The sequence below is a fragment of the Pleurodeles waltl genome, chromosome 10 (genome assembly GCF_031143425.1).
Source record: "Pleurodeles waltl isolate 20211129_DDA chromosome 10, aPleWal1.hap1.20221129, whole genome shotgun sequence".
Classification (NCBI taxonomy): domain Eukaryota; kingdom Metazoa; phylum Chordata; class Amphibia; order Caudata; family Salamandridae; genus Pleurodeles; species Pleurodeles waltl.
The window spans coordinates 916,554,383-916,580,268 of record NC_090449.1 but is presented as its reverse complement, the minus strand read 5'-3'; the positions used below and the strand labels follow the sequence as shown (position 1 = coordinate 916,580,268).

Sequence of the window (25,886 nt, the reverse complement as noted above, 5' to 3'; positions counted from 1 at the left end):
ACACACACTGATGCACCCACTAAAACACTGATGTATGCATTCTCACATCCAGACAGACTCTCTCAAAGCCACTCTCAGCCACCAGATACACCCTCTCACACTTATACTCAATCCCAGAGAGGCCTCGGCCAACTCCCGCCACGCACACCCAAAGGGCAGTACACAGCATAGGGTTGGGTGGTTAGGGGGGTTGGCCACATGATTTGGTATGGAGCAAGTTTGGGTGCTCCTAAGGGATTGATCTCAGGGCCTGGCCACAGCCAAATTCTATGCGTGGCTGTGGTTCGATTAATGTATACTAATGAAAATTAATATACGTTAAAAAAACATAGAAATTCACTGCCAAAAAGTAAGGTAACATGGACTTTATAGTTAGGCTCACATTTTGAAAGAAAAAAACATTGATATTCACCGGTTATAGTTATAGTTACCGCAAGTAAGTATAACTTGTGCCCTAATGTACCTGTAACTCGCACCCTCATGCAGGGCTTGCAGCAAACTCCCTATAAGTGGGAAACATTGTGCCTTTGACAGTGATTGGTGGGGGTTGACCGCAGGGCTTGACCAAACCACTATAAGCGTATGGAAGAGGTTGGCCACAGGGCCCTGCCCCTACCCACTGTAAGCACCCAACCACAAGCCATGCATGGCCTTTGGGTGTGCACCGCAGGGGTTGGCCACAGGGCCTGGCCTACAGCCAGAACCTGCAACCTACCCCTACAAGCATCCAATGCCTTGGATGGTTTGTGACCTTGTGTGGCAGGTTTTGGCCCGAGGGCTGTGGACAACCCCTGCATTGCACACCCAAAGGCCATGCATGGCAGTGGGCCTGGCTGTGTCTATTAATCAGCCAACATACACCATGAACAGCCTTGAGAAAGAAAAGGAAAGGGGGCAGGGTAGGCATAATCTGACCCCCTGGCCTTGGTGCTGGGGACTCCCTGGGCCCCGCCAGGGCAGAAAAATATTATTTAATAAAAAAATGAAACTGCAGCGGATTCTCAAATCTGGAACAAAAATTAAAGAAAGACAAGCGCTGTCTCCTGCACTTGTTTTCAGTTGAGCCCCCAGGTGGGCCCGGTCCCGGGGGTTGAGGGTATTTTAAAAAAAGAAGGGGAGTGCACAGGCCCCCTCCTAGGGCTCTTCTGAGCCCCAGAGACTACCACCCCACCCAGAGCTTTTAAACAAAATTGGAGGGGGGCCGCATGGACTACCATGTCCTCTGAGCTTTATTTTAATAATGGAGGGGAGCCACATGGACCCTCCCTCCTGGGGCATACCCAAGCCCAGGGACCACCACCTTCGGGCACTAAATAAAAAAATACAAAAGGGGATGCGCGGACAACAGGGAGCACCACATCCCAGGGGCTAAACATGTAATTTAAACTGGGAGGGGTCCCACTTCTTGCTCTGATTTTAGCCCCAGTGAACCCATCCCTTGGGGCCCGGCATTATCACAGTCCCACATGGCCTGCAAAGGGCTTTTTATAAAAAATTTAAGTATTAATATTTATTTTTTTAAATAGTGACTGCCAAAGAGTCCCTGAGAGCTAAGCCTGCAGTTCCTACTTTTTTATTTTTATTTTGTTTGCTAAAAAGCCCACAAAGGGCTAAATAAAAGGCAAAAAAAAATAAAACTCCCATAGCTCAGTGTGAAGGTCACAAACCTGGGATGGGAGTTCGCATCCACCAAGACTCATTACCATTTTTTTAAATTGTTTACTAATAAAAAGAATAACACTTAAAAAAAAATATCAAATACAATTTTTTGTTAAATCCAACAAAAATATCTCAATATACGTAAATGAGATATTAAAGCCTAAAAATATCTCTCTCACTTTCTTTCTCTTTCTGTCTCTCTCACACACCCACTCAGAGACTTATGAACCCACTCACAGACCCACTCACTCATGCACCCACTCACAGACCAACTCAGACACTCACACACCCAGTCACAGACCAACTGACACCCTCATGCAGCCACTCACAGACCCTCACACAGACTGACGCACCCACTAAAACACTGATGTACTCACTCTCAGGCAAGACAGATAATCTGACAGCCCGTCTCACCCCCAGATATACCCTTTGACACCTATTCTCTCACCTAGAGAAGTTGTGGCTAACTCCCAGCATGCACAGCTAAAGACCTGTGCAAAGCGTGGGTTTGGGTAGTTGGGGTGTGTTGGCCACAGGGTCTGGCTTCAGGCCAGATGTTGCTGTATAAATGACAAAAGACTTTGGGGGTTATTCCAACTTTGGAGGAGGTGTTAATCCGTCCCAAAAGTGACGGAAAAGTGACGGATTTACCACCAGCCGTATTACGAGTCCATTATATCCTATGGAACTCATAATACGGCTGGTGGTATATCCGTCACTTTACCGTCACTTTTGGGACGGATTAACACCTCCTCCAAAGTTGGAATAACCCCCTTTGTCACTATCTAGCTCGGCGAGGATAGCACTGTGCTAATCCTATGCTTAAAGACTTTGCTAGATAAGCAGACATTTGAGGTGAGCAAATCTAGAGTGTCGCTGGTGTTGCAGGTGCTCCTTTCTAGAGCAGCTCTCCACCTAAAATTGGGAACTTCCCAGAGTTCTCCTTTGTTTTTTGCATAATTTATGTGTCGCTCTATCCCTGAAAGGGTTTTGGTTTGACTTATACTGGGTGCTCCCTTGTGTCTGGACCAAGCTATACCCCTCTGAAGAGCTCTAATGAGAGCGAAACACGTGTCAGGGGTTGCTTTACTCATTCCAGGTTGGCTTGGACGGTATTTGACCAGTCCAAAGCTGTAATACTGTGCCTGGAGTGGTAAATGGCTTTTGTCATTTTGCAGCTCGGCAAGGATGACACTATGTCAATCCTATGCTTAAAGATTTTGCTGTATAAATGGCAAAAGACTTTGTCACTATTTAGCTCGGCGAGGATAGCACTGTGCTAATCCTATGCTTAAAGACTTTGCTAGATAAGCAAACATTTGAGGTGAGCAAATCTAGAGTGTTGCTGGTGTTGCAGGGTGCTCCTTACTAGAGCAGCTCTCCACCTAAAATTGGGAACTTCCCAGAGTTCTCCTTTGTTTTTTGCATAATTTATGCGTCTCTCTATCCCTGAAAGGGTTTTGGTTTGATATATATATATATATATATATATATATATATATATATATATATTGTAATATTATATATCTATGTCTCTCTCTCTCTCTTTCTCTCTATATATGTGTGTATATATATATATATATATATATATATATATATATATATATATATATATATGTATTGGATTTCCAAATGAGTGAGACAGAAGAGTTATTATATGTTTCTGGGCATTTGAATCAAAACTTGCTGGTATTAAAGTCACATTGCTGTCAACCTCAAATGATGGGAAAGCTTAATCCTGTATTATCAGGGGATTGTTGTATTTTATTTTACTACATTATATGTTCAAGTATGTATTAGTGTTATGTTTAAATATGAGCACTAGGTGCACCAAAGAGATAATATGAGAGCCCACTTGGGCTATATTGCATTTATGGGTGAACTTTTACTAATGTATTTTTGTTGGGAATGCCCACTTGGGCTGGATCATGATTTGAAACAATGTAGTGATGTTAACTAGTAGGCTGGAGATGTAGTGTAACCTGTAAGGATCATTGTGTGGTTGGCAGTAGGGACTCAAACTACCTAGGTAGCAATATTGTTTTTCCCCATGGGAATGCTTGGGTTAATTCTGTCGGTGAAAGTAATGGGAAATGTTAAATTTTACTTTATTTGAATTCAATTGTATCAACTTTTCAGATGCACGGCCATATGCATGGAGTAAGTGCTTGTCTCACTGAAATGTATAGTCTATTTTTCATGTCAGTAAGGAACCAACCTATGTGACTATTTACGTTGCCTTGGTAAAAGTGAAATGGTAATTGTCAAAGGCTGCTAGTTCTGCAGAAACAGGTCTGATACTTTTGCCGCAATGGAAAGATTTTGAATTAAGAAGAAGCTTTTGTGTGTATGTATATATATATATATATAGATATATATCTATACATACATATATACATACATATACGTACATACACATATACACACCTATATATTTATATATATATATATATATATATATATACATTCAAATCCAAACATAGTTCAATAGATAACGCGCTCTCAGGAATCCAAGGATTCACCAATATTTATTAAACACAACGCGTTTCCGCTGTCTAGCAGCCTTGATCACGTGCCCGTTATCTATTGAACTTTGTTTGGTTTTGGATAATTGATTAACCGGCTTGCTCTGCCGGTACTACACGCCACCCCTCGCGGGCCGCCTGGAGCCCGCGTTCGAGCATTTGTTGCTGTATATATATATATATATATATACTGAGAAAACCAAAGGTTACAGGGACATTAGAGTTAGTACCGAATTTACTCGTAGAAAACCATAGAAATTCAGCAGTTTTAGTTAGAGTTCTTTCAAGTAACTAAAATTTGCGCCCTAAGGGTACTATACCTTGCAACCTTCACACTGAGCTTTGGTTTGTGGTATCCTTGTAACCTTTACTTTTTTAGTGAATTTCAATGTTTTTTAATGTAAAGCTGTTTCAATTACTTTATATTAATCCAACTGCAGCTGCCAGGCCCTAAAGTCAACCCCATATAACCACACAACACTATGCCAGGTGCAAGTCAGGCAGGCCCTGCTGCCGACCACCTATAATCACTCAACCCCTTGTGACGCTTGACGGTCAGCCGTGTGTGGCAGGGCTTGCCCTCAGGTCTTATAGCCAACCCACGGCACAAATGAAGTGCTTTTTTGTTTAGTCGCGATGGGATCATATTTCTGTGCATCAAGAGCGTGTCTCAAAAATTGGTGGGAACCACGTTCGTCCTTCTGTCAGTGGATGCACAAGTGTCTGTGTGGGTCTGTAAGTGCACGCATGAGTGTCTGAGTGGATCTGTGAGTGGGTGCATGAGTGTCTGAGTAGTCTGAGTGTGTGCATTGTTTTGTGATATTCAGGAATTTGTTGCAACATTACACAGGGAGGCTGCACTGAGCATCACAACATAGTTGCGAAAATCACACATGGTGGACAAAATATTTATTTTAAACTCATAATAGGACCCTCAAACACACCTATGTCTCACTCCAAGTGTTGGGGTACCTCCAACCTGACCCCTTATCACAATTTGCTTATTTTTTTCCATCCCCAGAGACTGTGCCCTGTTACATAAAACGGCAGCTGCATCTTTCTGTTCAGGTTGCAGCCAGCCAATAAGTGCCTTGCTGTGGCGCACAAGGATTCGCAAATTCGCAGTTAGTGGATTGTGTGAAGGGTTTATGCCTCTAGATATACACATTTGTTTGTCCTTTTGTTTCTCTAAAACTACTGAATGGATTGGATTTACACCAAATATCAAAAAGTGCGATCTCCAGACCAAAAGCTATCTTTATGTCACATTTGGTGGAATTTTGTCCAGCGGTTCGGGCTGCAGGCGTGTCTAAAGACTTTATTGGAAGTAACATGGGAAACACCATTTTTTTATCCCCCCCATTTCTCCGCTCTGCTTGACGGATCACCCCAAAACTTTCCATGCACAACAGGACCATAGAAGGCACATTTTTGGAAATGTTGTGAAGATTTGTCAAAGGATATCAAAGATCAAGGCAAGTCAAAACACTTTTTCTATGGGAAGTAGTTCCTAACTATAACTACATGGTGACTGCCAGTAGGTAATATGCAAACACAGTGTCCTAAGAAAATAGTTTTTTTTTTAATCCATTTTCAAAGTTTTAAATGTCGAGTTTTAAGCACTGTGCTTATCTACTAATGTGTAAGTTGCCACAGTCCCCTTGATTATAAGACTTTTATGGTCATCATATTCTTCTAAACATGCAAACGGGAATACCCTGCATGTTTTAAGTTTGAAATTGAACTTGCAGCTATAAGACCCACTTCAAGCTAGCTTAGGTAAAGGCAGATTTATTGATTAAGAGTCAAAATGGCTTCATATTGAAAATAAAACATTAAGGCTTATGTCATAATGTGACATGGCTGATATACCCTTTTCAATACTTTAGTATAATTTACAGTTGATAACGGTCCAGAGGTCCAAAATGTCAACAATCTAGGTATATAAAATTAGAAATAATAATCTGAGGAAAATATACAAAAAGAGCAGATTTCTCATAGTGTTCAGTTTTTACTTTACCCTCATTCCAAACTTTAACTTCATTACAGCAAACCATGCCCAAAATGTTAGGGACCATCCAGAGTGGGAGGCCAGTAGGCATCCTATATGCAACTACTGAGTCCCATCATTTGACATTGAAGGTACCAACAATCAGGGCATAGCAAACAGGCCATGAAGGACTATTTCATTTAGGCTATGTACATCTTCTCTTCTTAGAACACCTCAAGGGTGACTGTATCGATCTTGAGTTTTCATACTCATTTGTAGAGGTCCTAGAAGGTGTGTCAAAATGGAGAAATGCAGGAGGACCAAATAACAAAAAAAAGAAAAAAATGGAGAGGCTGGAACTGCTGCACTGGAGATCTGCAACTTACATCCTCACATGTGAGCATCATACCGGAAAATATTTTGCAGTAAGCAACCATGTTACATTGAACATCATAGGGACTATAGTTCCTAACCCATGTGGAACATAATCTCCATATTTTTGAGGCTAGACACCAGTAGGAGTGTCCTCATTTTCTTTTCTTTTAGTAATTATTCTTTATTGAGTTTTAAACCAAGCTTGAAGCTTACTCTGCACAACTACATATCATAGTTCACTATAATGTCCATAATAACATCAGTTACAGTCAATCATAATCAGAAATATCAAGAAAAAGGAACAAAAGAATGAGCAAACTGGACTGACCCCCACCTATTATACCACTGCGGCATCATCAATGGAAGCATATATAGCACCTCTCATGCACTGCATCTTCTAGTTCACGGTGTAAGCCTAGTGAGAACCTTGTATCCCTCCCTCTCAATAGATAAATCCCCACCTGGGTGAACATAAGCTAAATATGCCTCCCTCTGATCACCTGTCTCTGAGAAGGAAACACTGTTCCCTTTAAGGACCACTCCACAACCTAGCAGGCGTTTTTCATTGCTCCAAGCAGAGTTGATGGTTAAACCGAGCAGAGGGTGTTATGAATGTTGGGGTATGGAGGTGGCAGTCACATTGGGATATGTAATGGACATTGTAAATCCCCTCAACTAAGCTGGAGCATAACTCTATTGAGCTCCATATCGTTGGTTGTATAGTCACGACCCATCGACGGATTAGTAAAGGGTTCCCAGATTGCACCAATAATCACCATCTGATCATGACCAGGTGGATGACTCATTTGCATTCCCTGCCTGTGGCAGGCTCGGTCAGCAATTCTGAAAAGGTGAGATGGGTTGGTTTCTGCAATATGCAAAATCTGCAGACTGCACACATTGGCTGTAGCCAGTGGAGTTGTTAGGCAACATTGGGAGTGTTTATTTGGTACTGCACAATCCTCCATATCATGAGGGATGGTGAGCTAAATCAAGAGTGTGGTCTGAAGACCAGATGTGCTCCCCAGCAAAAACCACACAGCAGACCAGTAAGAAGTTAAAACTGTGCAGCTTCATAGGCTGCTGTTTAGGCCTCAAGTCCCCTTTCTGCAGCACCAGAAGATATTGGGGGTAAAAGGCATGTCCCATAATTTCTCACAGGAGTCCAGTCCAGTTGTGGAGAGAACTGAAGATGGTGAACCTTAGTTTAGGCTCTCAGAGTTTTGTGCTGCGAGTGCTCAGAAGGTTGGCCGATGCCTAGGGGTGTACTCCGGTGCCAGTGGAGGTACCAGTACACACTGGAAAGATCTCTTGTGCAGTAGAGAACCATTTGTCAATCAGCACATTTTTCAGGGGATATACCACTCCCCTGTATCTGCCCCAAGTCCATCGGTGCTGGATAGTGGAGCATTTGAGGTTATAAGTGGCCCCTCCCATATGACTCCATAGTCAGTGTTGCAGTTGGTTGTACACTCACCATTGACAATGGTCAAAGGGGAACTCAAGCTGGGGCTCCTGGAAGGTTTTGAGTGTGGCACAGCTAGTCTATATGCATGACTCCATTCTTGTGCTACACCTGCCAGGAGATCAGGGAGTGACCTATCCAGAGGCCTTTATACCTCCAAATAGGGGAAGATGCGGGTAGCCTAATGTGAACTTCCAGGAGGCCATATCCATTTTGCCACAGTGTCTGTGAGGCCCTGATCACCACATTACCATTCTGCGGAAGGGGAGGGCAGCGTCTGTAAAGGGCTCTGAGATTCCTATCACACAGGAGAAGCTCCCTTTCGATGGTGACAAAGGTGGGGGGGATCAAGCGCAGAGTGAATCCACTAACTGTGAGAGATGTGGTGTGTAGTAGGAGGCCATTTGGGGCAACCTGAACCAATCCATTTCATTCAGTGTGTGCATATAGTTTAGCCATTTTTAGGTGGGGACAATTGGTCCCCAAAATAAAAGTTTTAATGACAGAGTCAAATTGCACCAGCAGCGTTTTAGGATTAGGGTGGGGAACATCCCAAAGTTATAGTTGAATCCGGGTGGAATAATCATTCTGACAGTCTGGACTCATCCCCAAAGAGATAGCTGGAGCATGGCACATCTGTTGTATAAGGGTTTGGCTAAAAGGGGCATTAAGTTATCCTCAATCATGTTGGAAACACCTTAATTACAAAGTATCCCTTGGTACTTCATTAATTTTGGCATCCATTGGAGGTAAAAATTATCTATGCAGGCCAAGATAGTTATTTGAGACATCAGCATTGCCTCACATTTGTTTCAATTCACTGTGTTGCCAGAAAACAGGGAGGAAGTGCCCAATAAGTCTTTCAGAGCAGGTAAGGAGTCAGACAGTTTTTGTGCGGGTCATGAGAATGTTGTCAGTGTATAGAAGCACCTTCGCTGTCATGGAGTGAAATTATACCATGATAATACAAGGGAAGAACCTGAGGGCCATCATCAGGTGTTCTAAGACTAAAATAAATAAAAGTGGGAAAAGAGGACAGACTTGCCTTGTGTCCCCTTCAGATTGGGAAGCAATGGGATTGGAAGCCTCCACAGTTACTTTGTACTTTGTGGGTCTTGTACAGCCATTGGACCTTACTAATACATTTTTGCCCCAAGGCAAATCGACCTAAGACCTTCAACAGATAGGAGCATTCAACCCAGTCACATACCTTTCCCACAATCAGAGAAACAGTCCGTATTTCCTGGTTTGCATTTCTGGAGGCCCACAATAGATACAAAAACATCCTCATATGGTTCGTGGAAGAGAACCCTGGGAGAAACCCACCTGGGATGGGGGTATTAGTGATAGTATGACTTTGCTGACCTCAGTCGTTAGGATTTTGGCTACAATTTTTATGTCAATGCTTTTAAAGATTATATGGGTTTTTTAGGTTTCACAGTCCACAGTTCAGGGGGCATATGCCCTCCTTCAGTAAGAATATATGTTAGCTTTATTAGATAGGACCCCAAGGGAATGAGAATCCTGAGCCTCCCGAAAGGCCTCAAAGAGCAAGGGTGCTATCTTTAAACTGCAAATTTTAAAGAACACACCTGGAATGACATCCCCCTAGGGGACTGTAGGTCAAGATGTTTATGATGGCCTTGTCAACCTCCTCCACTGAGGTATCTCACTCCAACCGCTTTTGACCCTCCCTGATAGAGAAGGAAGGTGCAGTGATTCAAGGAATCTCTCTTCCAAGTGTAATTGATGGGATATGATGCCTCATATAGCGACTTCTATGTGGCAAATATCTCTTAGTTATCCTTTAGATGTATCCGAATGCTTCTCAGTGTGTTGCGCACAGCTGGGATTGCCAACTGTTCTTACCATTGTTGTAGTTGTAGAGCTAGCATTTTACCTCCCATTTTCTCAGTTTTCCTAATGATTCCATTTCAACTTTTGAAGAGCCCTTACAGCACTATTGGTGTGATTAATAATAAGAAGGATGATTTCTGCCTCAAATGAGTTTCACAAGTCAGGATTAGGGGTAGGTTTGGAATGAGCTGTCAAGTCCCTAATGGTATCATCCAGTCACTGTCTAGCCACCTGGGAGTTGCTCTTTTTGAGAGCTGTGACTTTAATCAGGAGGCATCTCCATGGCACTTTGCCCATTCCCATAGCATTTGGGAGTATGATACTGAGTTTTCTGCCCAATAAACACAGACATTTACAATCAGAGCTGGCTTTATTTCTGAGGTCTTATAGTTGGAGGTGGACATCCTCTAGTGTTCCCCTGTTGGTCTGCTGTGTCCAAGGTATATAAATAGCAGGATCAGGCAGTGGGCAAATATACCTCCTGGCACTGTGTCAGAACAGAATGGTTGTTGGACTAGTGGGTCCTGTGTGACCAAGAAATCGAATCTGAAGGAGGTACCATGTACCAGAAAGTAGTCTTTATCCCTGGGGTGAACCATGTGCCTTGCATCTACCAGCCCATGGTCATTGATAATGCCTGTCAGAACCAATCTGTCTGGTGCACTGAACATGTCCGGAGGACAAATGTGGTCCAGTTTGGGATCTATGTCAACATTCCAATCTTTCACCATGTCCTTTGTGTTTCAGAATTTGGTAAGGAGCCTGGATAACTGTGCAAAGAAGGGAGATCTATTATGGTAAGAACCGTATAGGGAACATAGCCTGATGTAGTGTTTATATCTTTGAAAAGACATAGAAGGTCATTACAACCCTGGCGGTCGGTGTTAAAGCGGTGGTAAGACCGCCAACAGGCCGGAGGAAAAAAAAATGGAATCACGACCGTGGCCGAAACCGCCAACAAAGACAGCCACATTAACACTCCAACCGCCACGGCGGTATAAACAAACACCGTGGCGGTAACCGCCAACAGACAGGCGGAAGACAATGTACCGCCCACAGTATTACAACAGGCCAATCCACCACTTTTTCCGGGGCGGTTTCACCGCAAAAGAAAACACGGCGGAAACAGAACTTGGAAGCGAAAACGCACACCTCTACACACCCCACGAGGAACCAGGATGCCATGGAGCCGGAACTAAATGTTCTCCCTGCCTTTGTCTTCCTGCTCCTCTACCAGGAGCACGAACACCGGCGGCGAAGACCACGGTGAGTACTGCATCTACGACACAGGGGAAGGGGGAGGGAAAAGAGAGTGACACATACACGCAACACCTCCACCCCCACCATCACCCACTACAACACACACACAAATACATGTTGATACATTACAGTTACACCCCCCAAGCCCCCTGGAAGAATGCAAAGACAAAAGGAAATTATTTGAATGATTGTAATCTATTACAATAAATCCAGTACTCAAAAATATATATACACTATAAACAAATATATACACCAACAATACAAGTCCAGGTTTTGCACCATTAAAGTCCGTGGACCACTGGTTCCAAAATGCATGGGCGAGGCCAACACTCGATACCTGATCAAAACGGAGAGAACACTGCTGGGGCATCAGATAGAAATACAACCTCAGGGGGAAGGGAAGGGGGGCACCTCAGCCGGATGAGTGCACGACACCAGATCCCCGAGGCGGCTCAATGCCCACTGCTGTATCCTGGGGAGTGCAAAGCAACAGTCTCTCAAGTCTCTCCAGTGGGTGGTTTGCCCACTGCTTTATCCTGGGGAGTGCAAAGCCACAGTCTCTCAAGTCTCTCAAGTGGGTGGTTTGCCCACTGCTTTATCCTGGGGAGTGCAAAGCCACAGTCTCTCTCGTCTCTCGCAAGTGGGTGGTTTGCCCACTGCTTTATCCTGGGGAGTGCAAAGCCACAGTCTCTCAAGTGGATAACAGTCTCCACTGGTTCTGGAGGGGGCTTTGTGCCCAGAGTGCTTCATCCTGTTAAGGACTGAGGTAGTGGATGCCTTTCTCCACTGGTTCTGGAGGGGGCTTTGTGCCCAGAGTGCTTCATCCTGCCAAGGACTGAGGTAGTGGATGTCATTCTCCACTGGTTCTGGAGGGCGCTTGGTGCCCAGAGTGCTTCATCCTGCCAAGGACAGAGGTAGTGGATGCCTTTCTCCACTGGTTCTGGAGGGGGCTTGGTGCCCAGAGTGCTCCATCCTGCCAAGGCCAGAGGTAGTGGATGCCTTTCTCCACTGGCTCAGGAGGGGGCTTTGTGCCCAGAGTTCTTCATCCTGCCAAGGACTGAGGTAGTGGATGCCTTTCTCCACTGGTTCTGGAGGGGGCTTGGTGCCCAGAGTGCTTCATCCTGCCAAGGACAGAGGTAGTGGATGCCTTTCTCACTTGTTCTGGATGGGTCTTTGTGCCCAGAGTGCTTCATCCTGCTCGTGGCGGCCTCAGTAGCGGTGGTGCTTGCGACGCACATTTGCCTGCAGTGCTGGTGGGTGGCTCAGTGAGCATGTTGGTGGCGGAGGTGTCCTGGGCAGCGGTGCTCGTGGCGGCGATGTCCTTGGCAGCGGTGCTGGTGGCGGGGGTGTCCTGGGCAGCGGTGCTGGTGGCGGCGGTGTCCTGGGCAGCAGTGTTGGTGGTGGCGGTGTCCTTGGCAGCGGTGCTGGTGGTGGCGGTGTCCTGGGCAGCGGTGCTAGTGGCGGTGGTGTCCTGGGCAGTGGTGCTGGTGGTGGTGGTGTCCTGAGAAGCGGTGCTAGTGGTGGCGGTGTCCTTGGCAGCGGTGCTGGTGGCGGCGGTGTCCTGGGCAGCAGTGCTGGTAGCGATCTTGTCCACCATGCAGGTTGGCAGTGACTTCCCTTTCTTCTGTGTCCCTTCCCCACCTTGGATGTTGGCACAGCTTTCTTCCCACTCCCAACTGTAGTCCTGGGAGGGCCTTTGGTGGCAGGTGTTTGACCCTTCTCCCTCCGAACAGTGGCAAACTTCTTATGCTTCTGAGGTGGGGGACTGTCCGTGGTCTGGCTCCTTGGCACACTGGCTGCCCTGCTGCTTGGCGCACTCCAGAAGCCGGTTACTGCTGGCACCACTGTTCCCTCTGATGTGGTGGCTGAGGTGCTGGGTTTTGACCTGGAAAGGCGGGCCCTAGGGGACTGAAGGGGTGGGGGAGGTGAGGGGAAGAGGTCAAGGTTGGACAGGAAAAGTTTTTTAGACACACAGGGACGGGTAGATGGAGGGGGTTTGAGAGTGGAGGAAGAGGTAGTGGTTGTAGGAGGTGTACGTTTGCTGACTTTGGGTGAAGGTCCATGGGCTGGAGGCTGTTGTGAGGTGGATGGCTGTTGGATGGGTGTGTGACTGCGTTTGTGTACCTTGGGAGGTGGGCTCATTGACACACTGGGAGAGGACACAGGGGATGTGTGAATGGTAGTGGGGGGTGGTGAGTGCACTTGAGTGGTGTGTGGTGATGGGTGTGCTGGTGATGGGCGTAGTGGATGAAAATGTAGTGCATGCAGGTGTAAGTGGAAACGTGACAGGGAGGGAGGAAGGAGACGAGATGGAGGGGGACACAGTGGAGACAGTGGATGTTGGTATGTCTGCATGGGTATGATTCTTGTATGAGTGCCTGTGGGATGTGTGGTGCTTATGTTTGCCAGAGCTTCCCTTGTGTGTTGAGGTGTGTGCATGCTGGTCTGATGGTGTGCTTGGGACAGGCTGAGGTACAGGGGTTTGGGTCTGGGTGGAGGAAGTTGGAGGGGGGAGGCTGGACACAGGGACAATGGCACCCATCAGTGCTGAGGCTAGAGTCTGAAAAGCTCGCTGTTGGGCTGCCTGACCAGAATGAATGCCCTCCAGGTATGCATTGGTCTGTTGCAACTGCCTCTCTACACCCTGGATGGCATTCAAAATGGTAGACTGCCCAACAGTGAGGGACCGGAGGAGGTCAATGGCCACGAAGGAGATGCCAACCCTCCTGGGTGAGCGGCCACAGGGCACACGCTGAGGGGCTGCTGGGAGGGTGGTGCTGGTAGGGGGGTGGCGGCTGTATCTGTAGATGCGGGGGGCACAGAGGGGCCCGCCACTGCAAGGGAGCTCCCATCAGAGGAGGAGTCTGTGTCGCTGGTCTCAGCTCCTGTCCCCGCTGTGGAGCTCCCCTCACCCTCTGTCCCACTGGTGCCTTCAGACTCCATTGTCTCGCCCTCCAGGGCCATGTGGGATGCAGTTCCCTCCTGCTCCAGTGCCACTGCTCCTCCGCCCGATGATGCTATTGCACACAAGAACAGGGAGACCAAAAAAAGGGGGGAAAGACCGAAGAAAGACATGTTGAGTGCATGCAATACCGCTACCGTTGGCGGACACTACAGACACAGAAGACCTCTGCACTACGCTGTGCACTTAGAGTTCCCTAATTAATCACAGGGACATTGGGTACAAGGCCTATGCCCGATTTATGCACACATGGAAGTCACACGAACCTGACTAGGTGCTGTTGCCTCTGAACACTGGTGAGGTGGGGTGCCACATGGCCTGCTTTACGAAGGGACCTTGCCAACCAAACTCGCCCTGGCCTAGGGGAACCCACAGACCACCTCCCCCACCCAGACACCTCATAATGCACGCTGAATCAACTGAATGAGACTGTACTCACCCCATTTAGGCTGCTCTGATGCCCTCAAGCGCCCATCCAACTCCGTATACGTCACCGCCAGGATCCGGAGCATCAGGGGGGTCATGGTGCGACGGGCACCCCTCCCACGTTGAGAGGCCATCCCCAGCTGGGCCTCCGCCGTCTTCTTGCTCCAGCAGCAAATGTCCTCCTGTCTTTTCCGTCAGTGGGTGCTCCATCTGTGGTGGACCCCCTGGGTCCGGTCTTCCTTGGCGATGGCATGCCAAATATCATTCTTCTGGTGGGCGCTGACCTAGAGGAATGGTACAGCCGGACCGTCAAAGTCATTGGCCCGCGTTCCTACCCTTGCCACGATGCACATGCACTCACCGTTGTTTCATGCACACCTCATTCTCCCCCCGCATCTTCCATCCACACCACTTCACACAGGCATTGCCCATAAAGCATGCTCACAGTGTACTTACCTGTTTGTCCGGAGGACCATAGAGTAGCATGTACTGGGGGAGGACTCCATCCACTAGTTTCTCCAACTCCTCCGTGGTGAAGGCAGAGGCTCTTTCCCCAGACACATGAGCCATTGTCTCTTCCAGACTGAGGTCACAGCAGCACTTGCAGTATAGGTCCTCTCGTGTCGAAGATCAGGTATCAAGTGAGTGAACAGACAGAAAATGGCGGTCACGTCCATGGCGGTGTGTACCGTCACCGTCGGAGTACATCGTCATTGGCTCTTAGGACCCATAGGGTATTATGTTAACCAATGCAGGATTGCGCCGCGATCTTCGACCACCTACCACGACGGTTTACAACGCCAGCGCAGTTACCTCATATCCCCTTGTCCCACATTACAGGTGAGGCAGCCGCCATTTCAGGGGGCCACATGGAATTAATTTTAAATGCATCACACATATCTAGGCCTTGCATACACATTACGACAGGGACATAGCGGATTGAAAAATGTGTGCAATAAAGTAGTGTTTTCGCACATTAGTGTTGGCTGACCCTCTGATCACTGTTCTCCTCCATAGAGCACGTCCGCTGAGGCAGGTGAGGAGATGGCAGCATCCTCCGGTGTACAGACCACTGGTGGACTTGTCGTCAATGGAAGAGCAACATGTAATTGTCACCAACAGACTGGACCGTGCCACAATCCTGGAACTGTGTGCCCAGTTGGAGCCGGACCTAATGTCAGCTATCCGCCATCCCACAGGTATCCCCCCTCTAGTGCAGGTGCTGTCAGTACTCCATTTCCTGGCAAGTGGGTCTTTTCAGACAACACAGGCCATAGCACCAGGTATGTCCCAGCTTATGTTTTCCAACATGTTGTCCAAAGTGTTGTCTGCCCTGCTAAACACATGCGCAGCTACATTGTTTTTCCTCAGGTGGAGGATTTGCCAACAGTGAAAGGTGACTTCTATGCCCTGGGACATATCTCCAACATCATAGGCGCCATTGATGAGACACATGTGGCCTTGGTCCCCCCCGCAGGTGTGAACCGGTGTACAGAAAATGGAAGAGTTACCATTCTATGAATGTGCAGATGGTGTGTTTGTCCGACCAGTACATCTCCCATGTGAACTCCAAGTTTCCTGGCTCAGTGCATGAAGCTTACATTCTAAGGAATAGAAGCATCCCTTATGTGATGGGGCAATTCCAGAGACACCGTATGTGGCTATTAGGTGAGGACATGGACCCTATACAGTGTGACTAGGTGCCTGGGTCTGGGGTTGTCCCTAAGGGTTAGTGTGTGTCTAACAGTTGTCCCTTGACATTTGCAGGTGACTCTGGCTACCCCAACCTGTCATGGCTACTGACCCCTGTGAGAAATCCCAGGACAAGGGCAGAAGAACGCTACAATGAGGCCTATGGGCAAACTAGGAGGGTTATAGAGAGGACCTTTGGCCTCATGAAGGCCAGGTTTAGGTGCCTCCATATGACAGGTGGTTCCCAATTCTACTCACCAAAGAAAGTGTGCCAGATCATCGTGGCCTCCTGTATGCCTTACAACTTGGCTTTGCGACGACAGGTGTCTTTTCTGCAGGAGGATGGTCCAGATGGAGGTCTTGTGGCAGCTGTGGAGCCTGTGAACAGTGAAGGCAAGGAAGCAGAAGAAGAGGATATCGACAACAGAAACACAGTGATTCATCAATACTTCCAGTGAGACACAGGTAAGAAGACATCACTGCCTGCTACATCTGATACACTTCTTCTACCTCTCATCTGTCTTTCACTTTCATCCAGTGTATGGACCCTGAGTTGTCACTTTCCCTTTCGATTTCACAGATGTGGGTCCCACTGTGTGACATCTGCTTTGTTTCCTCATGGACTAGAGGTGTGTGACATAGGTATGTTGACAATACAATGGATATATCATTTTTGCTCCGTTATTTCAAATACACATTTTCGAAAGCTCAGACTGACTCCACATAGTTTTGTGACTTAAGGGAGTTTATTTAAGTGCTAAATAGTGGAGGGGATTGTAAAATGGTCAGGTGTGATGGTGGAGGAATGTCCATGGCAGAGTCCAGTCTATTAGTCTCACAGGTGCATTGTCCAAAGGGGCATAGGAAGTGGAGCTGGGACAGTTTAAGGATGGATAAGGTGACAAAGTGGGACAAAAGGATGACAATCAGGGTGGTCTCATTTCTTGGCGGGGGTCTTGGCATTGTTCTCTGTCTTTGTCCTGGATCTCAGGGACCTCTTGTGGGGTGGTTCTCCATCTGCAGGGGGTGGGGTGCTGGTGTCGTGGTCCTGTGGCGGTGCCTCCTGTCCACTAACGCCGGCAGAGGTGGTGGGCAGTTCATCATCCAGGCTAGTGTCAGGGGCCCCTTGTTGTGCCACAGTGTCCCTCCTGGTGTTGACAAGTTCCTTCAGCACCCCTACAATGGTGCCTAGGGTGGAATTGATGGATTTGAGTTCCCTTCTGAACCCTAAATACTGTTCCTCCTGCAGCCGCTGGGTCTCCTGAAACTTGGCCAGTACCGTTGCCATCGTCTCCTGGAATTGGTTGTAGGCTCCCATGATGTTGGAGAGGGTCTCATGGAGAGTGGGTTTCCTGGGCCTGTCCTCACCCTGTCGCACAGCAGCCCTCCCAGTTCCCCTGTATTCCTGGGCCTCTGTCCCCTGAACCATGTGCCCACTGCCACTGCCCCCAGGTCCCTGCTGTTGTTGGGTTGGTGGGTTAGCCTGGGTTCCCTGTATTTGTAGACACACTGCTGCTTGACGTGTCCTGGGGACAGAGGTATGGGCCCTGTGGGTGAGTGCTGTGCTGATGTTTCCAGCGGGGAAAGGCTCTGTTGTGGCTTGTGGCAGTGTGAGGGGAACTGACTGTCCCGAGGTCCCATATGGGCCGGGCTGGTCATCTAGATCCAGTTGGACAGAGCTGCTGTCATCACTGTGGGCCTCTTCTGTGGGTCGAGTGGACATGTCTGGACCCTCCTGTCTGGTGACGTTGGGTAGGGGTCCTGCAGGGGTGTAAAGGCATGATTATTGCATCTGTGTGTGACATGGTGTGCAATGGGTGGGTGACCCTGTACCCCAGTGCTTGCATTCTTGTGTAGGACCTTGTGTGATAATTGTTTAGGGGTCTATGTGGGTATGTGTAGTGGACATGCATTGGTGATGGGTGTCCATGCTTTGTTGTTGCATGCAGGGCCTGGTGTTGGGATGGGTGGGTTGTGATAAAGGGACATATGTGAGGAGTTGGAGTGATGGGGGTGAGGGTAAGCGGCATTTCCCTCAATGTTGTAATGACCCCCATAGTTACTTCCCCCATCAGTCCACGTTTGCAATAGTTTGTGAAAAATACGTTTATTGATAAGTATAGTTACTCCACACTTCTTTGTTGTGTTGTTAGATCAGCTCAGCAGCTATGGTTAACTTCTCCCACCCAACCCCTTTTCACTTTGTCTGCCTCATCTGGGAAAATGTTTCCTGCAGCAAGGTGATGTATGCATGTCTGTGATGGAAATGAGGCACAGTTATTTGCAACTTAATGTAGCTATGTATGCAGATTACATTTATTGTGATGATATCCTGGGGGATGCAGCTGGTATATTTTGACCTAAGGATCCCTGGACAAAGAGACAATGATTCTCGGGGTTTGGGGAAGGGTCTCACTGAGACATCAGTCTAGGTTGTAGGACAGCGGAACGTGAAATGACTTGGTATAACAGCAGACTTGGAGAGTGGTGGGGGCCTGGAGAGGAGAAAGCATGACACCCCTCAGGCCGAGAATGTCTGAGAGAGGAACAATGACCCACTTCTCACTGACCGAACCATAGACTCTGTGCTATGCTCCTCTTCCTGCTGATGGGAATGTGCCATGTGGGGCCTCAATGTGTGTCTGTTTAGCTGTCTACGGGTGGAGTGGGTTGTGCGAAATGAGTTCCAAGTGTGCAAAGTGCACGGCTATAAGATAAAACTATAGAGACTATAAGAGGACTGAACAACACCCCCGTAGGTGCCACTGGCAGGACAGGGCAGAATTCTCTTTTTGGACACCTGTCATTTAAGCCGCCCAGTCCAAGTGACACATACAATAAAATAAACAAGGTACGTGAGACCTAGGAGATGAGAGAAGAAAAGAAACAAGAGACCAAGAGAAATCCAAAAGAAGTAGAGGAGGGAATAGAGAAGAGGAGGGGGTGAGAGCACTAAAAGTGGCAGTCCATAATGTCATCAGTGTGACATCTTGGGGAACAGATGTATACATTCTGGGACCACCTGGAAGGTCACTGTGGCTCACCATTTCCTGTCCTTCAGAGGTGACCTGGCTTCCACCACATTTGTGAGGCCTCTGCCACATATTTGCGTGTGAAAAGGGTGAGATCTACTGCAGGATCCGAGTGGTCCCAAACAATGGTTAGCACGTCCATCAGTTGATGGTCCAGCAGCTGATCATAAGGTTTAGGATTTCATCTTCATAGAGAGAGCACACTGGGAATATAGAAAGTCTGTGAAATCAACATAGTCTTGAAATTCTGTGACCCTTTTCTCAATGGTGATAATCATAGTTGCTGATTTAAGGAGACCACATTTGATGTTGAGCTGCCTGAGTAGCAGCCTTACAGCCAGGAACGTCTTCCATTTCAGCACTGCATTATGGTAGAAGTCTGACACAGTCTGTATTTATTGTGTGTGAGAAACTGGGGCTGATTGCAGAGGCCCCCTAACTTTTTGCCCCCATTTTCCACTTTATGCTGGTGTTTTCCTGACTCTGATGGTGCCCTGGGTACTGCTAACCAGTCCCAGGGCCTGTGCTCTGTGTAAAATGGATATGCAAATTAGGCTAATTATAATTGGCTAAGTTAACCTACCTATAAGTCCCTAGTATATGGTAGGGCATGTAGGTTTAGGGACCACAGCATAGGTGGTGCACACCTAGGTGCATTGCTGAGGTGCCCAGTGTCATTTTAAAAGCAAGCCTGCCTTGCTGGCTGCTTTTAAATTAAAGTTATATGCAAATTCGACTTTGGAATTAAAGGTACTTCCAAAGTCTTAAACTACCTTATTTTTACATATAAGTCACCCCTAAGGTGTGCCCTATGTGCCCCTAGGGCTGGGTGCCATGTAACTATAAGCAGGGACTTTATAAAAATAGATTTATAAGCCCTGGCGAGGTAAAAACAGCCAAATTTGTTTTTCCCTCATTGAAGTAAATGGCCTTCATAGGCTAGAATGGGCAGACTTTATTTTAAATTTTAAAGTCTCCTTAAATGTTACATACCAAGAATTTGGTATCAAATTGATTGTTATAATAAATCCCACAACTTCCAGTTGTTGGATTTAATATAACTAGTGCAGGTAAAAAGTTTAGACTTTACCTAAAAAGTTGCCAATTTCAGCTCTGCATTGTTTTTGCTCCTGTGCTCTGATTGGCCAGCCTGCAGCAGCTTCTGCAGGCTACTTTAATGAGGTGTGAAGTGGCCTGACTTCACACAAAGGAATGTGCTTGGGGGAGAGAATCTCCCCTCAGCAGATGGGGAAGCAGGAAGGGGGAGGGCTGCCAAACTGGTCTTCAAAGGCAGAGAAGGACATCTGGAGCACCCAGCAACACCCCCACATCCTGCAACCCCAGACAGCTAGGTGCCCCCTTGATTAGATTAGGAGAGGGCAGGAGAGGGGTGTGTTTATGATTTTTAGCCACACCAGTGGGTGGGCTCAGCCAGATCTCTCCTCTAAAAATCAGATTCATCCATTTTGGATTTTTAGAGACTGTTGCCTTCTGGGATGGATTTTTGCCACACTTCCCAGGAAGTGGTCATCACAGGGGGACGACCCTGTCCCTGATTGGAGGACCAGGGCCCCCCTGCTTTTCACCCAGGAGCAAGGATAAAACTGGCAGACCTGCACCCACGCCTCAGATCCCCTCCAGAAATCAACAAGAAAGGAACTAAAGAAGAAGAAGGACTGCCCTGCTGGACCCCTGGCCTGCACCTGGAACCTGCACTCAGAAGGACTGCACCAGCTGCACACTTGGGCTTCACCACAAGAAGGACTTTGCCTGGCTTCAACTGGTTCAAGGAGGGACTCCCTGTTTGCTACAGGTGAAAAATTGCTAACCAGAGTCCCCTGCACCAACTCCTGAAAGAAGCGACCAGCTGACCACTGCCCAGTGGCCAAAAAGGAGTTTGCGCCAGGTGCATTCTGGGAGTTGAAGTCCGCACCCCCAAGGACCATCACAGAACTTCTGGACCCTTGGGGTGAGCTGTGGACACCAAAAGAACCTTAAAAGAACATCTGGGTGAAGCCCCAGAAGTTTGGAAAAGATTGGAGAATTTTTGAAAAAAAGCTCCATAAAGTGACCGACCCGACGCGGAAATTCTAGCCGGCTTGCCTCAACCGCGACCCGGCCTGACTTCGTGGTTCGTCCCGGTAAAGAAAAACATCCAAAAAAGAGACTAAGTCCGAACGTAAAAAGTTGACCGGGACCTTCCAGCCATCGTATCCGAGAAGGGCTCCACGGACGTCGGATCAAGATCCAGGTTTACCCCGGTCGAAGGATTTTCATCTCGAAAAAACGACTAAGTCCGAAGGTAAAAATCACCACCGAGGAAACCGACTTCGCGTATCCGGACAAGGGCTCCAGGAGGTCGGATCCAACTGGCAGGTTCGTCCCGGTGAAGAAAAACTTCAAAATAAAGACTAAGTCAGAAGGTAACTTTTTAACCGAGGCCTCCCGTGACCTGTAGCCGAGCAGGGCTCCATCGCGGTCGGCCTGAAAGTTTGACTTTGCCCTGGTCCTGGTGCAACCAGATGACCCGATTGGCGCTTTTTGTTTCTAAGCGCTAGAAAATAATAATACTTTAAAAATTCATATCTCCGGTTCCCCTGAACCGATTTTAATCGTTTTTGTGTCATTTTAAAGATAAAAATATAAGCTATTTTTATAAATTGGTTTTGGATTTTTAAACTGTTTCCTGTGTTTTATTTAATTACTGTTTTGTGATATCTGAATGCTTTACACTTTGTCTCCTAAGTTAAGCCTTGACGCTCGATGCCAAGCTACCAAGAGTAGAGCTGGGATTAATTTACTGAGACCTAACTGTACTTTTGTGGAGGTTTGTGGCTTGTTGCTAGGTGTAGGTACCTACCTGCCCTACCAATAACCCATTTTCCAACATTGTGCATCTATTGACACCTCCGGCACACCAAGTACCAGCAAAGGTAAGTGCAATATTGAATTGTAACCCCATATGTGTATGCACAAAAGCCCATTAGGAATTAGCAAGTAATGTAAAAAATTGTGAGAAGTAGTCCATTCCACATCTTAGAAGCAGCACAACAATGCCTTATGGGAGTGGAAGTCCACAACCCAGAGCTGAAAGTAGCACATACAATGTAATTAAGTAGAGCGACACCCAGAAGAACACAACACCCACAACACAGTGAAGAGAAGTACCTGTACCTTTATTACCATTGTGTGACCGTAATTGTAACAAACATAACTGACATGCTGCATATTGTCGCTGCACGTGGGCCAGGCCCAGCAGCCACAGCATGTGCCAGTTTAGGGGAGACTGACACCCATCCTGCTTCAGACTCCAATTCGAGTGGGTCTCTGAACATTGTGCCACTCCGACGCAGGGCACTGCCACTGCCAGAACTCAGTCAGGACTCCGATGAACAGCAGGAAGGCCCACATACACCTTCCTCAACAGGCAGATGCACCATGATGCAGGAGCCCTGTTCGCAGCAGACCACAGCACCCCGCAGGATGGCTACTAATGCAGGTGCACAGGCATATGAGGCAGGTGAGGGAACCTCCTTCTTTGGTGGCCTGGGATCAGCTATGTTGCAGCAGCAGCACCTGCAGAATAAAAAGATCACTGCATTACAAAAACAGATGCAGCAACATAATGCCAACATGGGGGGCCTGCATCGCCAGCTGGAGTGCCTGAATGCAAACATTGAACAGCTGCATGAGGGACAGGTCCAGGCATCGCAGGACACAAGGGAGCTCACTTCTGCTGTGAGGGAACTATGTCAGGAGCTGCGCCATGACAGGGTGAGCCACCGCAGGCAGGAGCAACGCTTCATGAGCATGTTCGGGGGAATTTGTCACTCTGTTACTAGGCTGGCTAATTCCACCTCCCAAATTTCATGTCGTGCAGTGGCTGCACAGGTGGAGGCAGCACACAGCAGCAGGGATGTGGCTCACGGACTAGTCCAAATCACAAATGTGATTGACAATATCATGGGAAACAGGTCAGCAACACCTAGCGAGCTTGGACTGGGGACACGGAGGACACATCCAGCCTCAGCAGCCTAGCTGGGCCCGCAATGGCCACCAGACAGCACAGTGCCAGGCACAGCACTCCCACAGAGGCAGACAATCGAGGTGCCAGTGAGGCAACTGGGCACTCGAGTGGTGTGCATGGCCGCAAGAAGTGACTGTAGTGGCCAGAGGGGTAATGAGTACATTATGAAGGAATAGTGCTTTACTGTGAACTGCTATTGTTTTTTTTTAACTCAATTTTGTTGGTAGTCGTTAGACTAACATTACCTGACTTTAAGGTAATAAATTTACTCACTACAGGTACATTTGTCAGTGCATTTGTGTTTACATATTTACATCTGAAATGGTTGTGTGTGATGTCAGCACGCCTTTGCCTTCCCTCTGCTGCACTGGTCCTGTCTGCTGGCTGTAGGGGTGGTATGGGATCATCATCCTCATCTGAGTCTGGCTTTGATATTTCCACATGTATACCCCTGGTGGTAGATATATTGTGCAAGATTGCACAAGTAGCCACTATTCTACATGTTGTCTCTAGGCTGTACTGTAGTGCCCCTCCACTTTTGTGGAGGCACCGGAAGCGACTCTTCAGCAGGTCAAAGGTGCGCTCCACCATGTTGAGGGTCACCCTGTGTGCTGCATTGTATCTCCGTTCAACAGGTGTAGTAGGATTTAGGTACGGCGTCATCATGTAGGTGCGCATTGCGTAGGCACTGTCTCCTGAAAGGGACAGAGGGTATATTTAGTAACTGAGCCATCTGACATCAGCACGCCATCAATGCGCCAGTGTACAGAGGGACAATACCTAGTAGATATCCTTCTCCAAACTCCCCAGTTAGCAGTCTTGTATGAAAGCCACTAAGGCGAAAGATGTATGAATCATGGGTGCTCCCTGGGTACCTGGCCACGAGATCAGTTATGATGTAGGAGGCATTGCATATCACCTGTATGTTAATTGAATGTTGGTATTTACGGTTGCGGTACACATACTCTGTGGCTGATGGTGGACAGATTGCAACATGTGTCCCATCTATGGCACCTAGGACATGGGGGAACTGTGCTATCTGGTAAAAATCAATTTTTGTCTGCTGTATTTCCTGTGGGGTGTGGGGGGAATCTGATGTACGGGTGTATCCTGCTCAGCATGGTGTTAATAAATGCATTGAAAAATCTAGAGAGGGTACTCTGTGAGACCCCCCCAGCTGCTGCTATGACCCCTTGATAGCTCCCTGAGGCAAGTAGGTGGAGGGAGCATAATATCTGCACATGGGTGGGTATACTGTGAGTACTATGTGTTCTGCGCTGCAGTATGGGTTGTAGCTCAGCTATCAGATCAAGTGTCATGGCTGAGTTCAACCTATACCTCTCAAATATTTCCTCCTCAGTCTGGTCAAAAAGTGTAATGCGCACTCTGAAAATGCGCTCCTGTCGCCTCCTCCCTCTCCTCAAACCTGCCAAGATCCTCATCCTCCTCGCCATTACGTAGAGTGCAGCCATTGTGGAAAAGAGTCTGAGGCATTCTGGGCCTCTTTATATAGGTTGCACCTGGTTACCACCTGGTTTCACTTAGTGCTATTTTGCATGTGCAAAATGCCATTCTGCGAAAAATCGCAATTTGCGATTTTTGGGTTAATCGAATTGCGACTTGGATTTTAAGAATCGCATTTTGCGCCTCGCAATTTCCTACTGGAAATACCGAATCGCAAAATGCGACTCGCAAAACCAGGTTGCAACGCAAAAAATCGCAATTTTTGTGATTTCTTATTTTGGTCTGTGAATGCCTTTCATGCATTGCAGACCAAGTTTTTGCATTCACAAACAGCCGATTTTTGTGATTCGCACAGTTTGCGAATGCAAAAAAGTTTCATACATCTGGCCCAGAGTCCTTCCATCGGTATATCTGGTGCCTACTCTGTATTAGAAGACGTTTCTAGAGGTTTCTTGTTGAAGTGCTTGAAAATTCCTGACTCCCCTGCAGGAAATGAGCACTTTCTAAAAGGACGATTTTCTAAATTGGAATTCAAAATTTGACAAACCATTAAAGATGGTTTTTCATTACAAGTTCATTGATATCAAATGTGAAATGCTCACCTGGACCCAATCAAAGGTTAGCACTTATTAAATATAATCAGGCAGTCCAGTGTCACCCTTTAAGACTGGTAGACCTCACAAAAGTAAAAAAATAATTTAAGAGTTTTTCACTACCAGGGTAAAAGTAAATCTCCAACATTTAAATTACAGTGCACCCTGTCTTATGGGCTACACAAGGCCTACCTTAGGGGTGACCTATATGCAATAAATGGCAGTGTAAGGCTTGGCAGGGGGGTTAATTGACCAAGTTGAACTGGACGTTTAAAACTGTGTTTAGGCTGGAATGGCAGACCTGGTAAATATTTTAAGGTAGCTACCTAAGTGGGTGACGCAATAGGTGTTGCAGGCCTACTAGTAGCATTTAATTTACGGACTCTGAATATGTGGTATACCACACTACAAGGGTCTTATAAGTAAGTAAAACATGCCAATCAGGTGTAACACATGTCAGCAGAAGAATGGGGGCAAGTAGACAAAAGGTTTGGGGGAAGACTATCCCAAGGCTGACAAGTCTAACATTGTGTATGTGAGATAAAACATCAATAAACTA

At 47.2% G+C, this 25,886-nt stretch overlaps 1 protein-coding gene across 1 annotated transcript in view; it reads left to right on the top strand.

Annotated features, from left to right (window-relative positions):
• LOC138262461 (ATP-dependent translocase ABCB1-like) overlaps window positions 1–25,886 on the top strand; it is a 691,566-nt gene that overhangs the window by 160,250 nt on the left and 505,430 nt on the right. The gene's annotated exons all lie outside the window — the stretch shown is intronic.